The sequence below is a fragment of the Lissotriton helveticus genome, chromosome 5_1 (assembly GCF_964261635.1).
Source record: "Lissotriton helveticus chromosome 5_1, aLisHel1.1, whole genome shotgun sequence".
NCBI lineage: Eukaryota > Metazoa > Chordata > Amphibia > Caudata > Salamandridae > Lissotriton > Lissotriton helveticus.
This window is the reverse complement of record NC_136065.1, coordinates 405,305,571-405,327,366: the sequence shown is the minus strand read 5'-3', so window position 1 is coordinate 405,327,366 and position 21,796 is coordinate 405,305,571. Positions and strand designations below refer to the sequence as shown.

At 40.9% G+C, this 21,796-nt stretch overlaps 1 protein-coding gene and 1 pseudogene across 1 annotated transcript in view; both read right to left on the bottom strand.

Moving 5' to 3' along the window:
- Window positions 1–21,796, bottom strand: part of CHD5 (chromodomain helicase DNA binding protein 5) — a 1,012,157-nt gene that overhangs the window by 331,751 nt on the left and 658,610 nt on the right. The gene's annotated exons all lie outside the window — the stretch shown is intronic.
- Window positions 12,760–20,018, bottom strand: LOC144756450 (F-box/WD repeat-containing protein sel-10-like; annotated as a pseudogene).

Here is a 21,796-nt window from a genome sequence, read left to right as displayed (position 1 = left end):
AGAAGTCGTCTTCGGTGGTAAGGGCACCCTCCTTTAGGCCTTCCAGAGGTTCAAAATGGCAATTGAAGTCTCCGCCCATCACCATTTTATGGTCACTTGGCAGTGAGCCCAGAAAGGATGAAAGATCTTCCAGAGTGGGCGATTCCTTGGCTACACTGACTGGGCGGGAGTATACGTTTACAATTGCCAGTTTTACTGCATTGGGCCACCTAAGAAGTACACACTGGATGTCCTGCGAGAACGTTGGAACGTTTTCTGCAGTACATCCAATGTGACTAGCTACCCAAATCGCTAGACCCCCCGAGGGTCTCCCCTTTCCACTCCACCTAGCCTGAATTTCAAAAACTGCGAAACCCGCTCTACTCAATGGGTCCCTGGCCCACGTCTCCTGGAAGAGACAGATATCACTGGTGCCTATTAAAAGATCCCAGTCAACTGTGTGTATTTTGTTTACAATACCTGCCACATTCCAGGAGAGAACCTTCAGGGTTTCGGTAATAGGTTTGAAAGGGGGCCCCTCAGTTGTTTCGAGTGCAGTGCCCGTAGATGGAGGTACGGGCCGCCGTTCTTGTATTTCCTTGATGGGTTGAGCAGTAGATAATATGTTTGGGGCAGAGGGGGCTTCAGGAATTGGAATACTACCCATTTGACTCGAGGATAAGGTATCTACAAGGCCCCTAAGACTAGGAAATTTCAAACTACCACCTTGGAGTGAATCCAATTCTCTATTGGTAATGTCAGTCACTACAGGTCCCGTCCCCTGTCCTGTAGATTCAGTAACGATGACTTGGTAAGATTGTGGGGAAAGACCCCTTCGAAGTCAATCTACTTCATCAAGGCAATTGAATCTATTGGGATGTACATAATTTAAAGTGGCAGAATGAGTGTTGTATCTGGGCCTATATCTTGACCCATCCACAGCAAAACCCTCCCGTGTCCAGCCATCGTCCCTCCTCAGTGATGGCTTATATGAATTGGGATAGAAGTATGAGAGGGGGACCAATTCAATGGATGTGTTACCTGTGTTACCGAGCCAATTGCAAATATAGGTGACAACCTGAGGGCTCTTGAGACTGACGATTATACAATCCCCCACACTTTTCTTGGCAGTATACCCGACCCACGGGACCCTTCTAACCATAAGGACATCTCCTTTTAGGTCAGATGGTAAAGGCCTTTGAATGTTTAACCAGCTAATTACCTTATTGCATAAAGAATCATAAGACTCCATTACGCCGCTGGCCAGCTCTGGGACCCCCGTCAGTATCACAGTGTAGCCCGCCGCCTCAGGGGGCAGGTTAACTGCCTTGCGCCTAATTTTGGGGCTATCCTGCTGGTTAGAGCTATGAGCTAAAGGATTTGTTGATCTCCCCTGGGTGGGAAGGCTGGCCGAAGCTGTTTGCTTCGACGTCCTAGGGGGAGGAATCGGGGGCACTAGTCTGGGAAGTGGTACAGGTACAAGTGCAGTTTGAGTCACGGGAACTGTATTTTTGTTACTATTTTCCCCAATAGGAGTTGTAGAGAGTAATGAAACATGAACCGTGGTGACCGGAGAAGGACGTGAAACTCCAGCACCACCCTCCTGTGGTCCATCTGGACTTACTCCTATCCCAGGCTGACCCTCATTGCCCGCACTTAATCTCTCAATCGCTGACAATCTCGATTCTATTGAATCCAATTTAAGAAAAAGAGGATTCAAAAGACTTTTGAAAGCAGCGGTGAGTGAAGCAATAAGGAATTCTGTAGTGTTTGGGGTGACCCCACCAAAAATAAATGGCTCAGTATGCACGGGTATGGATGAGGATGATGGAGTACTCGATATTCCCATATCATTTCCCATTGCTAGTGACTCAGGGACACCCACATTGTCTTCCGGAGTGGCCATTATTGGATCAATTTTCGCCCTTTTAGCGCCTTTGGGTTTTCTAGATCTCTTCCTTTTCATTACAGGGTCCTCTCTACAGCCCTTATGCTCCAGCAAATTGTGACCCACCCCCTGGTCCCCGGACTGTACCAACTCCACAGCAGGGGAGAGCTCCACAGCACTTGTATTGCATGATGTGACTCTTTCCCTTATCGAGGTAGATGGTGTCCTTAACTGTTGTAAAACAGACTCGATAGTTTGGTCAATATTATCCATCAAGGACAGGTGGGTGGCATCAAGTAATATCGGTGTACTGGCATTAGTTGATAAACATGATGGGGAAAAGCAAGAATTTTCTACACCCTCCTCGGTTAGTTTTTCGTGCACAGGAGGACCAACGTAGGGCGCAGAATTAGCTTTAAAAAGGAATTTGTCCAAAGTACCTGTGGCCACAGAGACGGCCTTACTTCTTGATTCCCTACTGGCCATTTTGTGGCATTCCGAAACAGTGCACCCAACAAGTCAGTGTATGTGGGTAGGGAAACAGGGCGTTAGTGGGGTAGCCCGGCCCGGTCTCTACCGTTCTCTAACGGCCTCAAACGGCCCGCCCTTTGCCCGGGCTTAGCCCGGCGCCCGCCCGCACGCGTCCCGCGATGCGCGTGACAGGCGTGTTCTTATAGTTAATGGGCGGGGGAGTCACTCAGGAGGTGGGCGGGGGCTCAGGGGAAGAGTCTCCAGGTGCGGCACGCGCCGGCAGGAATCCTGGGACTCGCAGTCCCGCTGTGAGTCACTCCGCCCGCAGAGATGGTAGGTCTGGTTCCCGGTTCCTTCGTGGGGAAAGGCACTCCCAAAAGGTCTCTAGCAGCAAAGTCTCTCCCTTTGGCAACTTCGAGCGGCGCCCGCGGAGCGGGGGCCGCGAGTCGCGATTATGAATGCCCAGGAGGGGGCGGGGCTCAGGGGAAGAGTCTCCAGGTGCGGCACGCGCCGGCAGGAATCCTGGGACTCGCAGTCCCGCTGTGAGTCACTCCGCCCGCAGAGATGGTAGGTCTGGTTCCCGGTTCCTTCGTGGGGAAAGGCACTCCCAAAAGGTCTCTAGCAGCAAAGTCTCTCCCTTTGGCAACTTCGAGCGGCACAAGTGAAACCAGCCCTACTATACCTTCAAATGCTGTCTAGTGTGTGGGAAATTTTTAACGTTGCCACTTTTTTAAATATAGCTATGAGACTGAGGAAAAAATTAGCCAGTTTGAGATGAAAGTTTTCTGTGATTCTCTTTTATAGTTTGTTAAACAATGAATATTTATTCTCATTGAGATGAATCGTGTATGTTTGTAAATTTAGATATGAACTTGATATCCAATTTTTACTGTTTTTCAATTTTACATTTTCTCTTTGGATGCTGTGTTGTTGTAGATAGCTAGTCATATTGCAATTTTAAATGTTTTTTCCCTTTGTGGTTCTCTGTATACTTTTGTGGTTTTGTTATGAACCGAATAAAGTATTTTGACTGACTGACTGACTGCATCTGTGCCTACTGCCTGTGCAGGCACAGTATCTCAGGGAGCAAATGATGTTGAAGCCCCTGAAGAGTTGTGTAGCTCTGCATCATGACCCAACGCTGCCCGAGCAAACCTTTGCAGATGCATATGTGAGGTGCCTCCACTGACCCGTGGAACTCATACAATAGTGTTTATTTCTGCTACCCCTGCTGAACTTCTTGCAAAGTTTACAGATGACGTACTTTACAGAGCGTTTCTTGCCACCTACCTGCATTTCAAAGAATTGCGACAACAAGAATTCCTTAGGAGGGTGAGGTGGCTAAACTGGTGTAGCTGCCCCTGGCTGCTCATCAGAATCTGCTAAATGCATCTTTGAGTTGGATTGGAAACAGGAAAGGAGACAAGCCAGATATGCCTTCCCTCACCAAAATCCAATAGGGAAATAAAATAAACAGTATGGAATCTTCTTTTTTCTTAGTAAAGACATCCATATGAACCAATTACAATCCTTCCTTAGGATGTGGTTCCTCTCATTGACTGTTCACAAGATTCCGGTGGGCATCACACCAAGAGAGTAAAAATATTATTGCTTTATATAATTAATGGAACAATTCATAATTAATTATTTAAAGCTAATCAATATCTCTAAAGTCTTCATTTGTTCAAAGTTACAAGTAAACACCATTATCAACTTAATTCCAAATACACAATCTCGCGGGTAGATCATAAGAGTCGAACAGGAAGTACATCCCTCAGAGTCCGACGAGTGTCTTGTAAAACAAAAAAAATGAATATTACAACCTTATTTTATTGACTCTCTTATTACAGATTAACATTAAATAATATCTGAACACATGAAAACGAACTTGTCAGCAAACAGAGTTTACTGATAGAATATCGATAGTAAAAATATATACAGTTAAAATATCGAAGTAAAAATATAGATAGTAAAAATATCGACTCCCTATACTTAAACAAGTAAGTAAAAATTACTGAATCAAAAATTTCTAAGTGAAAAAATTAGATGTAAAAATATTGATTCAAAAATATAAATAAAATAAAAGAATATATTAAAAATATAACATATTAATATTATCTTTAGCAAAATAAATTGCATTTAATATACCTTTTAACTAAATATAAAAAATAAACATAATTTAAAAAAATATAAACACACAAACATAATCATTTATACATATAAATTTACTTTAAAATAATTTATTAACTATTAGCTTCATTTAATTTTTAAACTTTTACAAAAATAAAACTTACATTTCGCCTCACAATAAATACAACAGTAGGGAAAATGTTGGAAAGCGGAGGGGTAAAAATGACTATTCCCACTCCAGTGATTGCAACCGTAGGGTAAGTGCTGGATAGCGGAACAGTAAAAATTACTATTCCCACTCCAGTGAGTGCAACAGTAGGGAAAGTATTGGATAGCGGAGGGGTACAAATTACTATTCCCACTCTAGTAAGTACAACAGTAAGGAAAGTGCTGGATAGCGAAGGGGTAAAAATTACTATTCCCTCTCCAGTGAGTGCAACAGTAGGGAAAGTGCTGGATAGAGAAAGTGTAAAAATTACTATTTCCACTCCAGTGAGTGCAACAGTAGGGAAAGTATTGGATAGCGTAGGGGTAAAAATGACTATTCCCACTCCAGTGAGTGCAACAATAGGGAAAGTATTGGATAGCAGAGGGGTAAAAACTAACTATTTCCACTCCAGTCAGTGAAACAGTAGGGAAAGTGCTGGAGAGAGGAGGGGTAAAAGTTACTGCTCCTTCTCCAGTGAGTGCAACAGTAGGGAAAGTATTGGATAGCAGAAAAACAAAAATTATTAATAACATTTCAACAATTAAATAAATATATATATTCTTAAAAATAGACAATATTTTGAAAATATACCATTAAACATATTAAACATCTAAAAATAACACATAATATAATGTTAATTACATATCATAAAAACCTACAAATATGATATAAAAAATACATTTATAAAGATATTTAGGTAAAAGAAACAAATTTTCACAAACAAACAAATGATTTAAAAAATAATTGTATTTCTTTTATTTCCTACCTTACAACACCACACCATTAATAAAAGACATCAACATTTTCATTAAAATATATTTTCATAATTAACATAATTAATAATAATTTAGAATATATCATTATTACAAAAAAGATAATAAACATTCATTGAGTACACATTCTTAACACTATAATATCCACAACACACACCTAAAATAAATTACACAATTCATAATGACTAATTAATTAATTTAAATTAAATAACAAATTATTAACAACTCATCAATAAAAAATACATTACTTTCCACCATTCCCACCATTTATACCGATAAACACCACAACACACACCTAAAATTAATTACACAATTAACATAATTTATTACTAAATAATGAATTTAAATTAATTAACCTACTAATTAATAATTCATCAATCAAATGTAAATCACTTCCCACTATTTACACCTGTGAAAACCACAAAACACACCTAAAAGTAATCACACAATTATCATAATTATTTACTAATTAATGAATTTAAATTAAATAACAAATTAATAATTTATCAATAAAAATTAAATTACTTTCCAACCTTCTCAAAATTTACACCTGTAAACACCACAACACACACCTGAAATTAATTACACAATTACCATAATTAAATACTAATTAATTTAAATTAAATAATTGATTGACAATAAACTAACTTTCTCTCAGCCAACTAATGCTACTGTACGGCCGCCTTCTATCTGATTAGGAAACTAAAGAAGGTTCTTTCATATATTCCCTTAGAGTCCAGGAGGACGATTGTAACTGCATTGGTGTTATCAAAGTTACACTGCTGTAACGGTCTCTATCTGAATATGCAGAAGCAACATCAGAAAAAACTACAGATGGTGCAAAATGCAACTGCTGGCTTCTATTAAACCTGCCAAAGCATGAATCAGTTTCAAAAGACATCCGGAAACTTCACTGGCTTCCTGTGGCACAACGTATCAAGTTCTAGATACTATGTCTAGCCTACAGGGCCTTGAATAACGCAGGGCTGGCATTCCTGAAAAGCATCTTCTCCTGGTACCATCGCGGCAGACAATTACGGTCTACTAGAGCCAGGCTTATGATGGTTCCAAGGACTTGCACCTCTATTTGGGGAGGCCGAAGCATAGGCCATGGTACGGCAAAACTATGGAATATGCTTCCTATGGACATTTAAGCTGCCAACTCTCTCGCCTCATTTAGAAAAGGTCTTAAAACATGGTTATTTCAAAACTAGTTTTTTTCTCATACCTCAGGGCTTACATTCAGGTTTAGTGCCAAGACACCTCCGCGTATTCGTGTGCTTAATAAGTTATCATAACATACAAAATAACAACTAATTATAAAACAATTCTTAATAAATTAATTTACACATTTAACACTATAACATCACAAATATACCAATATTAATAAATAAAAATTATTCAATAAATTTTATATAATTAAATTACTTCCCACCATATTCCCCTATAAACCCAAAACCTGCTACAGAACTAAAAATGTAAAATGCAATTTAAAAAAAATTAATAACTACTATAAATAATCAGTAAAATATATATATTTAAATTACTTCCCACCCTATTCCCCTATAAACCCACAAACCGCTACAGAACTAATAACGCAGAAATCAATTTCAAAAGAATTAATAACTACCATTAATAATCAATAAAATTAATATAATTAAATTACTTCTCACCTTATTTCCCTATAAACTCACAACCCACAATGGAACTAAAAACGCTAAATTCAATGATTTTTTTTTATCAACTACTAAAATTTTAACACATAATAAAAATACAAACAATTCTTATACAAAAAAACAAACATCACACACATATAAAATATATAATAAAATGCATTACATTAATAAAAAATCGATATTTTTAACAACCATATTTTTATAAACGATATTTAACATTTTGATATTTTTTAAATCAATATTACTTACCTAAAATAGATATTCTTGACCGCAATATTTTTTCTGTCAATATTTCTGACTCACGATTTCTTTACCTCGATATTTGTGCAAATAAATATTTTTACATCGATATTTTGTCTCTGCACCCAATCACTCACTTAAAAAATGTATTTTTATAATGAAACCTAATACTATACAATATTCAAAAAAGATAAAAAAAGTCTGCATTATAATTACGACTTTAATGTAAAATCACATGCAATGATGACATCAATGACGTCATTTGAATTGTCATCAGCGATGTCATAAATTATGTCATAGAACATGTCATGAGTGATGACATATGTGAGGTCATAAGCAATGTACAGCAGGGGTGCAAGTTATAGCTAGTGTTGCAAACTCTAACCGATGAATTTGATTTGTTTTGTTTTATATTAAATCATTAATTTTGTTCCTAAGAAAATCAACTAGCTATAACGTTATTTAACCTTTGGTTTTTCAGTGAATATATATATATATATTCACTGAAAAAACCATAGGTTTCACACACGTTATAGTTAAAAATTAGCATTTAAAAAACCTTAGAAATTTACTGAAAAACCATCGGTTTCACACATGTTATAGTTAGCTGGACATTTCACTCATACAAAACCATTGAAATTCCCCCGTTATAGTTAACTATAACTCGCGCGCCCGCAATGCACTGCTGATGGCGTCACATATTACATCACTCATGACATGGTCAGTGACATGACTCATTACATCACTGATGACATCTCAAATGACATCACTGATGACATCACCGATGACATCATCCAGTGAATGTGTGTCTTTCTGAAAAATAAATATTTTTAATATATGTATATCTAAAGGTCGATAGAAGAATAAATGGGTATATAAGTGTCTAAATGGATGATTCTGTTTGTGTAAAATTGATTGGATAACTGATTGATTAAGTGTATCTTAGCAAATACATGTATTAGCGAGTAATGTTTAAATATGTAAATATCTGTATCAGTGTCTCACTTTGTGTATAAGTGGCTGCATGGGTTGGTGACTAGCTACATGAGTGTCGATATGGGTTATTAGTTGGTTTTTAGAGTATCAGTATGAGTGTCTGTATGGTTTGGTGGGGGGTATTACTTAGATGCATGAATGGGTGACTCACTGTTTGTATGTGTTTTGAAGACAGCATCTGTGCAGGACTGTATGGGTGGATGAGTGTGTGTTAGTGAGTGAATAACTGTCTCAATAGTATCTTTGTGAGTAACTACATATGTTTTAAACTAGTATATGTGAGTATTGATGTATATAAGTGAGTATATGTGAGAGTGAGAGATTGGACGAGTTCCTGTATAAATAAGTATGTGTTTCTATAAGTTATTGTTTAAGAGAGTAAGTACGTGTACGAATCTGTAGAAGTAAGTGCAGTGGTGGGTGTATAGCTGTATATGCAAGTAAATGGATGTTTGATGTATCAGTTTGTGTGTGAGTAACTCTATAGATGAGTGTCGGTGTGTAATAAGATGTATAGGTGTATGAGTACATATGATGTGTGAGTACATGTATGAGTGCCTATATGGAACTGTTAGTGAATGACTGGATGTGTATGTATATTTTAGAATTACTCAATAGGTTGTTCTAACTGGAATTGGTATTTCCATTTTTTTGGAAAATTTTTGTTTCTATTTTTGAATGTGTGTATCAAGGGTTATATTACGCTATTACGCTGAGAGGAGGTCTGTCACTCTTTCACAAGGATGATGTCATCAGTGATGTCATTCGAGATGTCATCAGGGATGTCATGAGTGATGTCACTGACCATGTCATGAGTGATGTAATATGTGACGTCATCAGCAGTGCATTGCGGGCGCGTGGGTTATAGTTACCTATAACGGGGGAATTTCAAAGGTTTTGTATGAGTGAAATGTCCTGCTAACTATAACATGTGTGAAACCTATGGTTTTTCAGTGAATTTCTAAGGTTTATTAAATGCTAATTTTTAACTACAACCTGTGTGAAACCTATGGTTTTTTCAGTGAATTTCTAAGGTTTTTAAATGCTAATTTTTAGCTATAACGCGGGTGAAACCTATGGTTTTTTCAGTGAATTTCTAAGGTTTTTTAAATGCTCCTTTTTAACTATAACGTGGCTGAAACCTATGGTTTTTTCAGTGAATTTCAAAGGTTTTGTAAATGATCATTTTTAAATGTATTAATTGTTATATTTCTTTTATACTGATTTACTAAATTATTTATTTTTAGATATTTTATTTTTAAAATTACATTACATATTTTTTATATAAATTGAAAAATAAATGTTTTTAAAAATATTGAAATTGTAAAAAAAATTTATATAAATATTTTTTTACTTATATATATTTTATATAGCAGGCAATGATATCCTATAGAAGGAAATTCAAGTTACTGTAACTACTTTTCAGGATCAGTAGTGGACTAAAAGATGCAGCAATGAGGTCTCTCCTCAAAACAGCTGAGTAAATCGGATATCGTAGTTCGGCTGATTTTTGAGTAATTTTTAAATTTTCCAAAACTCCACACTTAGAAGAATTTCCAAGTAAAACATGTCAATGTTAGCCTATGGAAGGAAATTCAAGTTACTGTAAGTATGGTTACATTTACTTTTCAAGGTCCGTCCTGAACTCAAAGACGCAGCACTGACGTCTCTCGTGATAACAGGTGAGTAAATTGGAATTCGTAGTTCGGCTGATTTTACAGGAATTTTTTAAACTTCCAAAACTCCACACTTAGAAAAATTTCCATGTGAAACCAGTCAATGTTAGCCTGTGCACTGTTAACTCACTCTACCTTTTTCTCACTGTTGTGCCTCTGCTGTGACCCAGAGAACGCCCTGAGACCGTGCCTGCTTATGTTCTTTGTGAAAAACATTCCTAACGGTAGCAGCATCACCTTTTTGGTGTGTAGGAACACACAACCTATGTCCACACGTGCTGTAAACTAGGTGGTGCGAAGGCGAGAGGTGAAAATGTAAGATTGCACGTAATGACCAGCCCCTGCTCAAAGCAGATTGTTCAAGAACAGAGAGGAGAACGACTCACCATCGATGACAGCCCAATACCAAGACTTGCAAAGGGTGGCCAACAATCTAAAGAATCAGGATGGATAAGAGTTTAGTCTTACATCGTTGTGAATTATGGAGAAAGTCTGAAAAGTAGCGAAGTACAAGAAAGATGTTCCTCAGATGAGAGATTGGATGGACAACATTTTGAACAAAGAGATATTATATGAAACTGTGGATGATAGTGGAGGTTCTGAAAAGCTGTGGAGGATGTATGCAACATTAGGAGCTTGTATGCAGCGTGGAAGTAATATTATGTGAATTGTAAAGAGTGTAACAATTCTGTAGGTTGCTGAAGGATAGGAGCCAAGTTCCTTAGTGTCAAAGCACACGAGCGACTTCTGTATTGTTGTGAAAGATGTGAGAGGAGGTATTTGGATTTGTGAGGGATAGAAGGAGGTCTATGGAACTAGGAAGGATGTAAGAGGAGATCAAGAAAGCTGCTAACGGTGTTCTGTGGAGTTGCGAGGGATGGGGGAATTCTGTGCAACTATTAAGGAAACTAAACAAATGGAGGTGACTCAAGAGCTGTAAAAGGCAGCAGATGTGGGAAAACAGAAGACATTCTGCAAATTAGTTAGGGGGAGTTATGCATAGTTGTAAAACATGGGAGGAAAATTCTGTATATTTTGAAGGTGTAGATTTGTGATGGATGGGAAGTATGCTCTACAGTTTTGAAGGATGGGGAAGTGCTATGAAGTTGAGAAGGGGTAGAAAGAGTTTGTAAAGATGCGAGAGCAGTTCTGCAGATTTTGAAACATGCAACAGTTCTGTATAGTTGTGAAGGATGGGAGGTAGAAGATAGAGTGTGGCACGCTAACCTCTGGGGGCATCTTGGTGCCGAGTACTAGAGGTGGTACTCACTTACTTTATCGACTTCGAAAGGATGAAGGGCTGAGTGGTCACGCCGGAATTGAAACCTGTGACAAGGAGGTCAACGGGATATTCCTGACCTGGTCAGAAGATAACCGAGAGAAGCAAGAGTGGCAACTACTTGACCCGAAGGAGGTCAGCAAGGGAAGCATTGAGATGCTGTTCAAAGTAGCACTTTATCTTCCTGGCCTGACTGGGTGAGTGAGCTGGTGAACTCAGCAGCGCTGCTGAGACCCCGAGGCTGAGGCGGAAATGTAACAGCGCCTGCACTTGGTGTCCCAGGGGTCTGATCTCTATTGAGGGGTGCCTGTAGTCACCAATTCAAAGTAGTGTGTCACTGCAGTGAAGAGGTGAAACTCTCCATTTCGAATGAAAGAACTAGAAGCACCCAGTGTCTGACAACACCAGCCCATTTAAAGCAGGCAAACAAGGGACGTCAGTGCAAACCGGCAATATCACTCAATGACTCCAGGGCTCACTGTGGCCTGCAGATCACAAGACTGAATTCAGCAATATCACTCTCACTTCAGGGCTCACTGTAGCCTGCAGATCATGAGATTGAATCCACCAATGTCACTCGATGACTTCGGTGATCACTGTGGCGGGAGTGCAGATCACGAGACTGAATCCGGCAATAGCACTCAGTGACTGCAGGGCTCACTGTGGTCTGTAGATGTCAAGCCTGAATCTGGCAATGACCGTCTCAGCCCTTCATCCTTCCATTGTAAACAGGCTGGGAATCATTACATCTGGTTATGGTATGTAGTGATACTGTCACAAAGCTCACTTTGAGGGGCACTCCTCTGACAGAGGCCTGTGTTTGCCAGAGCACCAGAGGAGAGCGTGTCTGCATCAGAGGAGAGGTGTCCGCAGCCGGAGTCAGGACAGGTTTAGGACAGAGCTAGCGAGCTATGGGGTGGGCTCACAGACAGAGACCCCCATGGCACACTTCACACTCTGCACAGGGCCGTGCATACAAACTGCGAGGCACCTACAGACACTTCACAACTAACAGACAACGAATTTGGGAACACTGGGCTACAGTTCTAGAGTTTACTGAGAAACTCAGAGCAGCACCATTTTAAAAAGACAGAGGTCAGTCCCCCTAGAAAGTACAGCAAATGAGATTCTTCACTGGTGACGTTTGGCCAATGAGAGTTGCTCTAATTTTGATAGCGAGGCTTGGAGTGCAAACAGTGCCCGATAGATTGACTTATCCTTCTTCGGGTTGAGAGATGATTGAAGTTTGAGCTAGAGAGATTGGAAGCGGAAATGCGATGAGAGATATTTCGGCTCCGACTCCCAGTGCTGGTCATTGATTTAATTAAATTGTTGCTGGATGGATATTGAAAATTGGTGGTCTAGGAGTGACAGCAGATAGGGACGGGGTAACAATAGTAGAGGCACAAGGAACGGAATTTTGGCAGTCAACTTACACATTTATTATTGCAACTTTGTTTCCTCTGTGCCATTTCAACTACCAACTGCACACACTAGCTTAGTATTGGAAGGCCAGATTCGCGACACGACTCCTCCACAACCACCGCTTTCCAGAGCCACCATGTTACGGATAAAATTGCCTGTCTTCAGGTCCCAAAGTTCAACGGTGCGATCATCTGAGCTTGTTACCACAAACTTCGAGCTGAACTGTAAGCAAGTGACAGCACTCTGATGCTTCTGGGGGCCCTGCAGTGTCTGTAAGCACTGTCCTGTCTTTATAGCCCAGATCTTCCACTGGTCAGGGACTGATGACCCATAAGCGTGTGCAAACAATTTCCACTTTCCACATCCCAGACACGGATAGAAGTGTCCAAGGAGCCGCTCACAATATGCTGCCCATCAAACTGCAAGGGGTAGACTCTGTTGGTGTGTCTTTGCAGAGTGTGAATGCAAGTCTCCGTCTCCGTGTCCCAGACCTTCACAGTGTAATCATAAGCACCGCTGACCACCTTCTTGCCATCATACTGCACGCAGCGAACAGCAGCCACATGACCCATAAGTACATGCAGACACTGTCCAGTCTCAATGTCCCAGACCTGCAGGGCGCCATCACGTGAGCCACTAACAACCCTGCTTGCGTGGAGGTGCATACTGCGCACTGTGGATGTATGCCCGTACAGGGTGTGGATGCTCTCGGCAGAGTCTGCATTCCAGACCTTCAGAGTCCTGTCTGTGGAGCCACTAATCACTATATTATCTCTCATCTGAGAGGACCAGACGCCGCCTGTGTGCCCCACCAATGTCTGAACACACTCTCCTGTGATAGCAGACCACAACTTTAGACCCGCTAACTATCCGGTTCCCACAGAACTGAAGACAAGTTATAACGTGATCATCATGTCCCTTTAGCACCTTAGGGGGCCTGATGTCCCCGCTTCGCCAGTTCATATCTATCTTGTGCTGCCTCATGAAACCAAATTTCCATGGACTGTACAGGAAACCAGGTCTCAGCATCTTCCGCCATCTCAGGTTGAGGGGCTCATCAATTCCTTCATCTCTGCATTTTTCCCGCCATAGCAAATTGTCCTCAGCCAGGATCCTCCAGTAGCGGCAAGTCTGAGCGGCTCGCAGAAGGTCCCGGGGCTCTAAGAAGAATAGTACGTACAGGGAAAGCTTTTTAGGTAGTAAAGAGATTAAATCCAATGTGATAGCGAAACATATGGAGAAAGAACATGAAAGTCGGTGGGAATGTCTCAAAATCTGCGCCATAGAACAAGTACCATTAAGTTTCATATTAATTAGAGAGCCTCCTGTTTTCATATCATCATCATTATAAACGTGTGCAAATATAATAATAAACACATGTGTGCTGCAAACAAAAAGTAAATACAATGTTTACAAATCATCGGCTTGCTGACTGTCATGGCGTCTAATACATAAAGAAAACACATAAATAGTGTACGGTATATGATCACCTTGTTATGTGGCATCATAAGTTCATTTGTGCCAAAAAATAATAGTAATAATGAATTAGTGTGAAATTTTATCAAAAAAGTCTCGGGGTGAGCCGCGAACTCTATATATAGACCGGTTTACAAGCATGCAACCCAAGTGGGTACATCCGATATGAGTAAATACCTAAACATACCAGTGCACTTCTCAGTAAACATATGATTGATACGCCCAAGTGGGCCATAATAAAAACTTTGAAAAAATAGCCTACCATGTGACACTGTCTGGATATTTAGACGAATAACAATAATCAAATACACTACTGATCGAGATTTGGCTAGCTAGCAGCTTATTTGACCCTAGTGGGTAAAAATAACCAGTGTACTAAATGCCTAATGCGGGATCATATACAAACTAATAACAATGTACAAATTACATATTGTTTCGGTCTCAGGGGCCAGCATTTGCATAACATTGTAAATCACGTTGGAACTGTGGCTCGATGACTTGCATCATATACTTGATTTGAGATGGTTCACAGCGATCGTTGAGCTCATCCAATGCTAACAACCTCTCGGGACCGGTCCACTTCTGAAAGGTTCGCAGCCAGTCCTGCAGCTCTGCTGGAGGGGCGATGGAAGGGATTCGTCGACGCTGATGCCCATGGTGGTTGGAATTTCGCAGGTCCCCAAACGTTGTGGCACTGTTTATGCATTGTGCTAATGACCTAAATCTGCTGTACTCTGAGCCTTTGCATAACTTCTTTCCAGGAGATAGGGCTCTCACATCAACACCATCCTCAGACTTTCGTTTCATCTTGGGCCGAACATGACGAATGAGGTTTCCCTCCTCAGTACGCTCCAGATAATCAATCCAGCGCTCATCCATCATATAATAGAAGTAGACGTCACTGCCATCTTCTCCATCTACGCTCTTTTCCTCCCCTTCATCCTCTCCTCACACGCCAGAGCGGTCAGACTCTTCCGACTCATCCTCCTCTTCCTCCCCCCAAAGGGCCTGAATCTCTGACTCTTCTTCCTCCTCTCTGCCCGTGCCTCTGGAATGTTCCTGAGACACGTTGCCATTCAAAGCATCTCCTGTAGAACTGGATGGCCTTGGCTGTGTGTTGTTGTACGAGCAGCTACCCCGGCCAGTATCACCACTGCACTGCCTCTTCCGGCACGTCAGGCGGTCACTGTTAATTTCCAGAATGCGGGTGGTTATCCCATTCACATGCAGGAGATCTTCTAAGGAGTTGAACCCCTTCAGCTCCTCTCTCTTCCGCACAATGCCCCGGGCTCCCCTCCTGCCGATACCCCTCAGCGCCCCCTCCAGCTCCTTGACGCCCGCTCGGTTGATGTCCACCGCGCTCCTCCGCTGCCGCTCCGGATCCTCCATGCTCTCTCTACCCGGGAATCTACTCTGACCGCAGCCAGGAAACTCCGAGGACCTACAGGCCTCCGTGCGCAATTCTTATTATTTTGTTTTAATTGAGCCTAAGTATGCCGAGTTGGAATCCCCATGTAAACAAAAAAAAGCACTTTTTTTTATTGGCAGGGTACGCGTACCTACGCGAACCCCGTGATTTTTCAAAAAACAAACAAACATTTTTTGGCCTTTGGGGTCCTTGTGGGACCCCCTGAGCAGGCCTAGGGGTCAGGGGGTTTCTACCCTGCCCCCTTTGCGTGTTTTCCACCTTTGTTTCCCTGCTTTCTTGTGCCTCAGTCTACCGAGGCACAAGATGGCTGCCAACACTTTCTGGTTTAGAGTGTTGACAGACAGTTGACAGCCAATAAGCATTCAACTCGTGCTCGGAAGGGTACAGAGTACAGTAAGCTTACAGTAAGCTTACCGTAACACCTCCATTATACATCTATGATTTTACTTATGATTTTCTCCCGAACTACTGAACGGATTTACACCATTCAACAAAAAGTGTGATCTGCGAACAGAACTCTACTTTTTTGCAAAGTTTGGTGTAATTCCGTTCATCCGCACGGACTGTAGCCCTGGCTAAAGGTCCTATGGGAAATTGCATTGGGAAAACACGTTTTGGGACCCCCCTTTTTTCTCGGCCCCCGCTTCACGAATCACCCCCAAACTTTCAGGGAAGGAGCGGAGCGGAGCAGGCCATTTTCTTGGAGAAATTCGCAAAGATTCGTCCACCGGCGCCAAAGTTATTCCAAATATAATGTTGCGGATTTCCTATGGAAACTAGGTGATGAACGGAGATTCTTGAGGAACAACAATTCCAATGTACCCTGTATCTACTTTCTTCCTAATGTGCATAAACATCCTACTAGACCATCAGGGAGGCCTATTGTTTCCTCGAATAGTGGTCTACTAGAAAATACATCAATATTTTTAGATCATTTCCGTGCCCCATATGTCACAGATTTGAGATCGTATTGCCGGGACAGTTCTGATTTTATGAAACGTATTCATGATATCAAATGCGAGCAGGGATATTTGATGATTTCTTTGGATGTCTGCTCATTATACACGTGCATAGATCAGGAAAGAGGAGTAGATGCATGCATTATTCAAAAAGAGAATGCATTAAGACGTTTGAGCATATTATGATGCTGAAAGAAATTATGTTGTTTTTTGAGAAAACCCTATATATGCAAAAGTCCAGCACAGCAATGGGGACTTGCTTCGCCCCCAGTCTAGCGAATTTATTCCTGGGCTGGTGGGAGGAGCAAGTGGTGTGGAGTGAACCCAATGAACGATACACTGAGCATGTGCCTCTCTGGCTACGATACATAGACAATCTCTTCATCATCTGAGCATGTGCCTCTCTGGCTACGATACATAGACAATCTCTTCATCATCTGGGATGATGGAAGAGATTGTGCTATAGAATTCATTAACAAACTAGCCAAGAATAACCTCAATCTAAAGTTCACTCACACCATTAGTGACACAACCTGCAAGTTCCTTGATATATGAATTCTGGTCAAAGATGGCAAATTAAGAACCACTCTATTTCGAAAGGAGACTGCCGGCAACTGTACAGTACATGCTCACAGTCATCATCCAACCTCCCTGATAAACCACATCCCATATGGGGAACTATTACGTGCACAAAGAAACTGTAGCACAGATGGAGCATACAAAAGTGAGGCCACCAATATGAAACAATGCTTCAGAGATCGTGGATATTCTGAAAAGGTTCTTACTCAGGCACATATGAAACTATCCCCAGTCACACACACGGATTCACTTTTTGCCCCACAAAAGTCTAAATGAAACAGGACAATTCAGAAAGTCCACGTATCATAACAACGTACAATGTCAGATCTAACAAACTAAGGTCCCTAATGAACAAACATTGGGGTCTTGTAAAATCTGATACCACAATAGGTAAAATGGTTAGCAATTCCCCTGCAGTCACCTACAGAAGGCCTAACTCTCTTAAAGACAAATTGGTCCACAGCTATCCGAGTTTAAAACCAAATAAAACATGGCTCCAACCGAGACAGGGATTCCATAAATGTAATGCCTGTAAAACCTGTAAATTCATCACAAGTTATGGCACTTATAAAATGCATAAAGGGAAGGTCAAATGCATCAACAAATGTATTACCTGTACTACTGAATATGTAGTATATTTGTTGATATGCCCGTGTGGATTACGCTCTCAAAAAACGTATTCTACAGCATCAGAGAGCAATCACTAATGTGGATTTCAACTATCCGTCGCCAGGCATTTCTACGATGCACACGGAAGTGATAGAAACCTTCTCAGCTTCTGTGGCATTGATAGAGTGTACAAACACATCCGAGGGGGAGATCGGGAAAAGGAGTTACGGATCCTAGAATCGAAGTATATAATTGATCTCAATACCAGGAGCCCCTATGGGTTAAATAAAGAAGAAGAACCATGCACCCATATAGATGTATAAAGATATATTGTACTCATGGTCCTATGTTTGTTACTTTTAATCAATGTTCTTGAACGATGAGTTCTTTAAACTCTTCTTATCTTGGAAGGTTTAATTTTAACAAACTGTTTCTTTTTCTGGGTGTTATGGTGGGGCAAGGGTTTCCTTGCCACCTTTCTAGAATTTTATTATCGGGTGCACTGCTCACTTTGAACTGTAGATATATAGGATTAAGAGGCAATTGTGTCTGACTATTCGTCATTTGGCCCCTTTTTAGTTATAAAAAAATTGGGAACCAATATGCATTGCATAATATATACAAATGTTTGTTTCCAACATGCAGTGTGCGATGCACGAACAATTAATTTCATGCACCAGGTTTTCAGCACATGATACGTCTTTAAGAGTGTCTACTGCCAATATTGATACTAAAACAATCCTTTTGTTTCTTATCTACATGTCCTTTTGTAATCAAATGCGAGCACCATATATTCTTTGAATTTTCACATCTTTTATGAAAAAACTTCCTCACACCTAATAATTAAGGACATTTGTCACCACTCGCATGCATCACCTCCTGATTTACCAGCCCCCTTTTGATTTAGAAATTTGAATTGGAGGAATATTAAGAACATAATTTGATTTGGTTTTGTTCTAATAGGTCAGTTATATGTAAAATTAGGGAAGATTCGTCAATCGATATTGCTGTTTATCATGTAATTAAAGTGTATGAATTGATCACTGTTGTTTCATTGAACTTTGTGCCTATCTGCCGTCACGGCAAGCACCGGAACTTAAAGGCAGACGAGCGGCGTTTACCAGCAGTACCTGGTGTGCGAATATATATAGCTTCATCTCCCGGCAAATAAATGAATGGGCCGCAATCACAAGGTCATTGGTCGGTGATTTATTTTTCAACCAAGGCAAACAAACACAGGACGCGTTTCGGCTTTCTCGCCTTTTTCCAGCTGTGTGTAAAGTGAATAACAAATTAAACGCCATTATATCCGGCATACTCGTAGTGTTTTGGGTGCATCAATCATTAAGACAGAGAGCGGACTACGCCACAAATTATAAATTTAGCAGAGGCGCCATCTTTAAACATGCTCATTGTACATATTATGATACATTATTTGGCTTTGCACGATTTATACTTTAAATATACGAAAAAAATCAAAATATGTAAGTAATTCATTTATTTCTATGATAAAACGTCCCATCATGGATCGTATTTCATTTTACAAAATTGAGCCCTGTATGGGCAAACAACAATTCATTTTTGTATTCCTAATTAAATATCAAAGTCCCATCAGGGATCTATCTTCAGAACATAATTGCGCCCTGGATGGACATGCCACCAACTCATACTTAGAAAATCAATAAATCTATTTCAATTAAACTATTTTTCTCTTACATCTTGTCATTTAAATGCCTCCAAACACAATTATACTCAGCAAACATTTTGCAGACCAGCTGATGTGTTCATATCAATGCAGACATTTTCATTGCTTTAATCATCAGCATTCATCACAAACCATATTATCCTAAATGAATCGATAACTCCTCTTCATTGTTTAAACCGTTCGGAATGATAGTTTGCATGTCTATAATATATCTTGATTCAAGTCTACGTAATCTTAATTCATGGTTTCCACCGCGATCATTGGTTTGGACATGATCTATGCAGTAATACTTAAAAAGATTCCTATTGCTATTGTGAAATTTGTCAAAGTGCCTCGCCACAGGGTACGAAAAATCCTTGTTTTCAATCGCTCTCGCGTGTTCCAGAATTCTCTGTTTGTTTGGGTGAATTGTACTGCCAATGTACTGTTTGGCGCATGTGCACACCAAGCAGTACACGCAGAATGGAGTATTGCAATTAAAAAATGTGTTAATCAATTTATCTCGCTTCATACCTGCCATTTTGTATGAAAGAACTCTAGAGCTATTTTTGCAGGCTTTACATTTAGAGCAGGGGAAGAACCCTGTGACTGTACTGATTCTTGGGACAAATGGAATCGGTTAATAATGGCTCTTGACCAAAACACTAAGGCACACTTACCTTATTTATACTTACCTGCAATGTAAAGGCATGCATGTGTTGTAAAGGTATATTCATGGTGAAGGCTTGCTTTGAATAGGCAAGGCGTGGTAAGGGAGGTGTGGTAAAGACATTATTATCCAATGCCTGTGTTATAAGGGCTTTTTTCACTGTGACACAATTCCTTTTTGCCCTCTCTTGTTGGCAAAAAGCTTAGTCCAACTGCAACCATTAAACCTTTAGTACCTTTCTTGTGATTACTTTATGGTACATGTCCTGGAATTTTCTAGAAGTAAATCCTTTTAAATCAGACCCTGTTGAATGGTGTAATATTCCATGGAATGCGATGATGGGCCCAATGGCCTGCTAGTACGGACCACGCCAAGGATCTTCCTGGATGACTTGATCTTTAGGCAGGAATGGAGCCAGATCGCTTGGAAATGCACCTGCGACGGGATCCTCCTGATCTTCAGTACGGCCAAACGTCTCTCAGAGGCATTGATTATAAATATTAACATAGTGGAGAATGGTCTAAAAACAGGTATTAGCATATTCGCTTTCAAAACTCGCCTGGCAGAGATCAACGCCGAAATGTCTGACCACCGAGACTACCTCCTGCAACAGAAGATCTCTAAGCTGCAAAAGGACATTAAGAAATTTGACAGGGAGAAAATGTACCCTTACACCAAGGAGGACTTTCAACCCTCTGATAACGAAGCCCTATCTGATGACGGATTATCAACCTCCCATAACTCGGGACACTCATCCAACAGCAACTCTAGCAACCAAAGCTGGGGGAGGAACTCTTAATAAACAGGGACTCCTCCCACCCTTCCGCTACCACCTATGTAAACCAACCATACCCCCCACAAGGACCCATGTGGTACCCAGCCTACCTGGGTCCACAACCAAGGTTCCAGCAGCCTTTCTTCCAACACCCTCCTCCTCCTTTTCAGAACAGAGGTAGAGAAAGAGGCAGAGAAAGAAGAAGAGGGAACAAGCAGGTACAGTGGCAAGACATGGAGACCCAGCCGAAAACAACAAGGAGCATGACGCACCATAAAACCTAATCGTCATCCTTTCTAAAAGGCAACTCATTACTGATGAGGTCACTGACCTGGAGATGGGTTTAGGCTTTGTACCAACGCCTAAAGAGGACAATTTCAGCATGAACGAGGAACTTCACCAACTGTTCCGGAAGATAAGACTCAGATCCTTCTTTAAGGATACTACTAAACCAGAGCGCGAAGATTCAGGAGTCAGACCCCCCTACAAATTCACCCCCACTTCTGGTATGGTCCCCAGCGAGGTCCTCACGTTTGAAAAAGCAGTATTGAAGGAGGCGAACCAACTGAAAGCCAAACCCACCTACAAAAACATGTCTAAAAAATTCTGCGACGTCATAATCTCCCTTAAAGATGATGAAACCATCATCATCAAGCCCGCGGACGAAGGGGGTGCCACGGTTATCCTGGACATCGAGGACTACGAAAATTAATGTTCTCACCAACTAAGCAGCACTCAGTATTACGAGAAACTTGATACTGACCCAATGGAATGACTCCTCACACAGATTCGGTTCCTGGTGAATGAGGCAGCCACCGAGGGATGGATTTCCCCAAAAGAAGCGGCCTTCCTGGTGAATGTGAATAGCAAGATG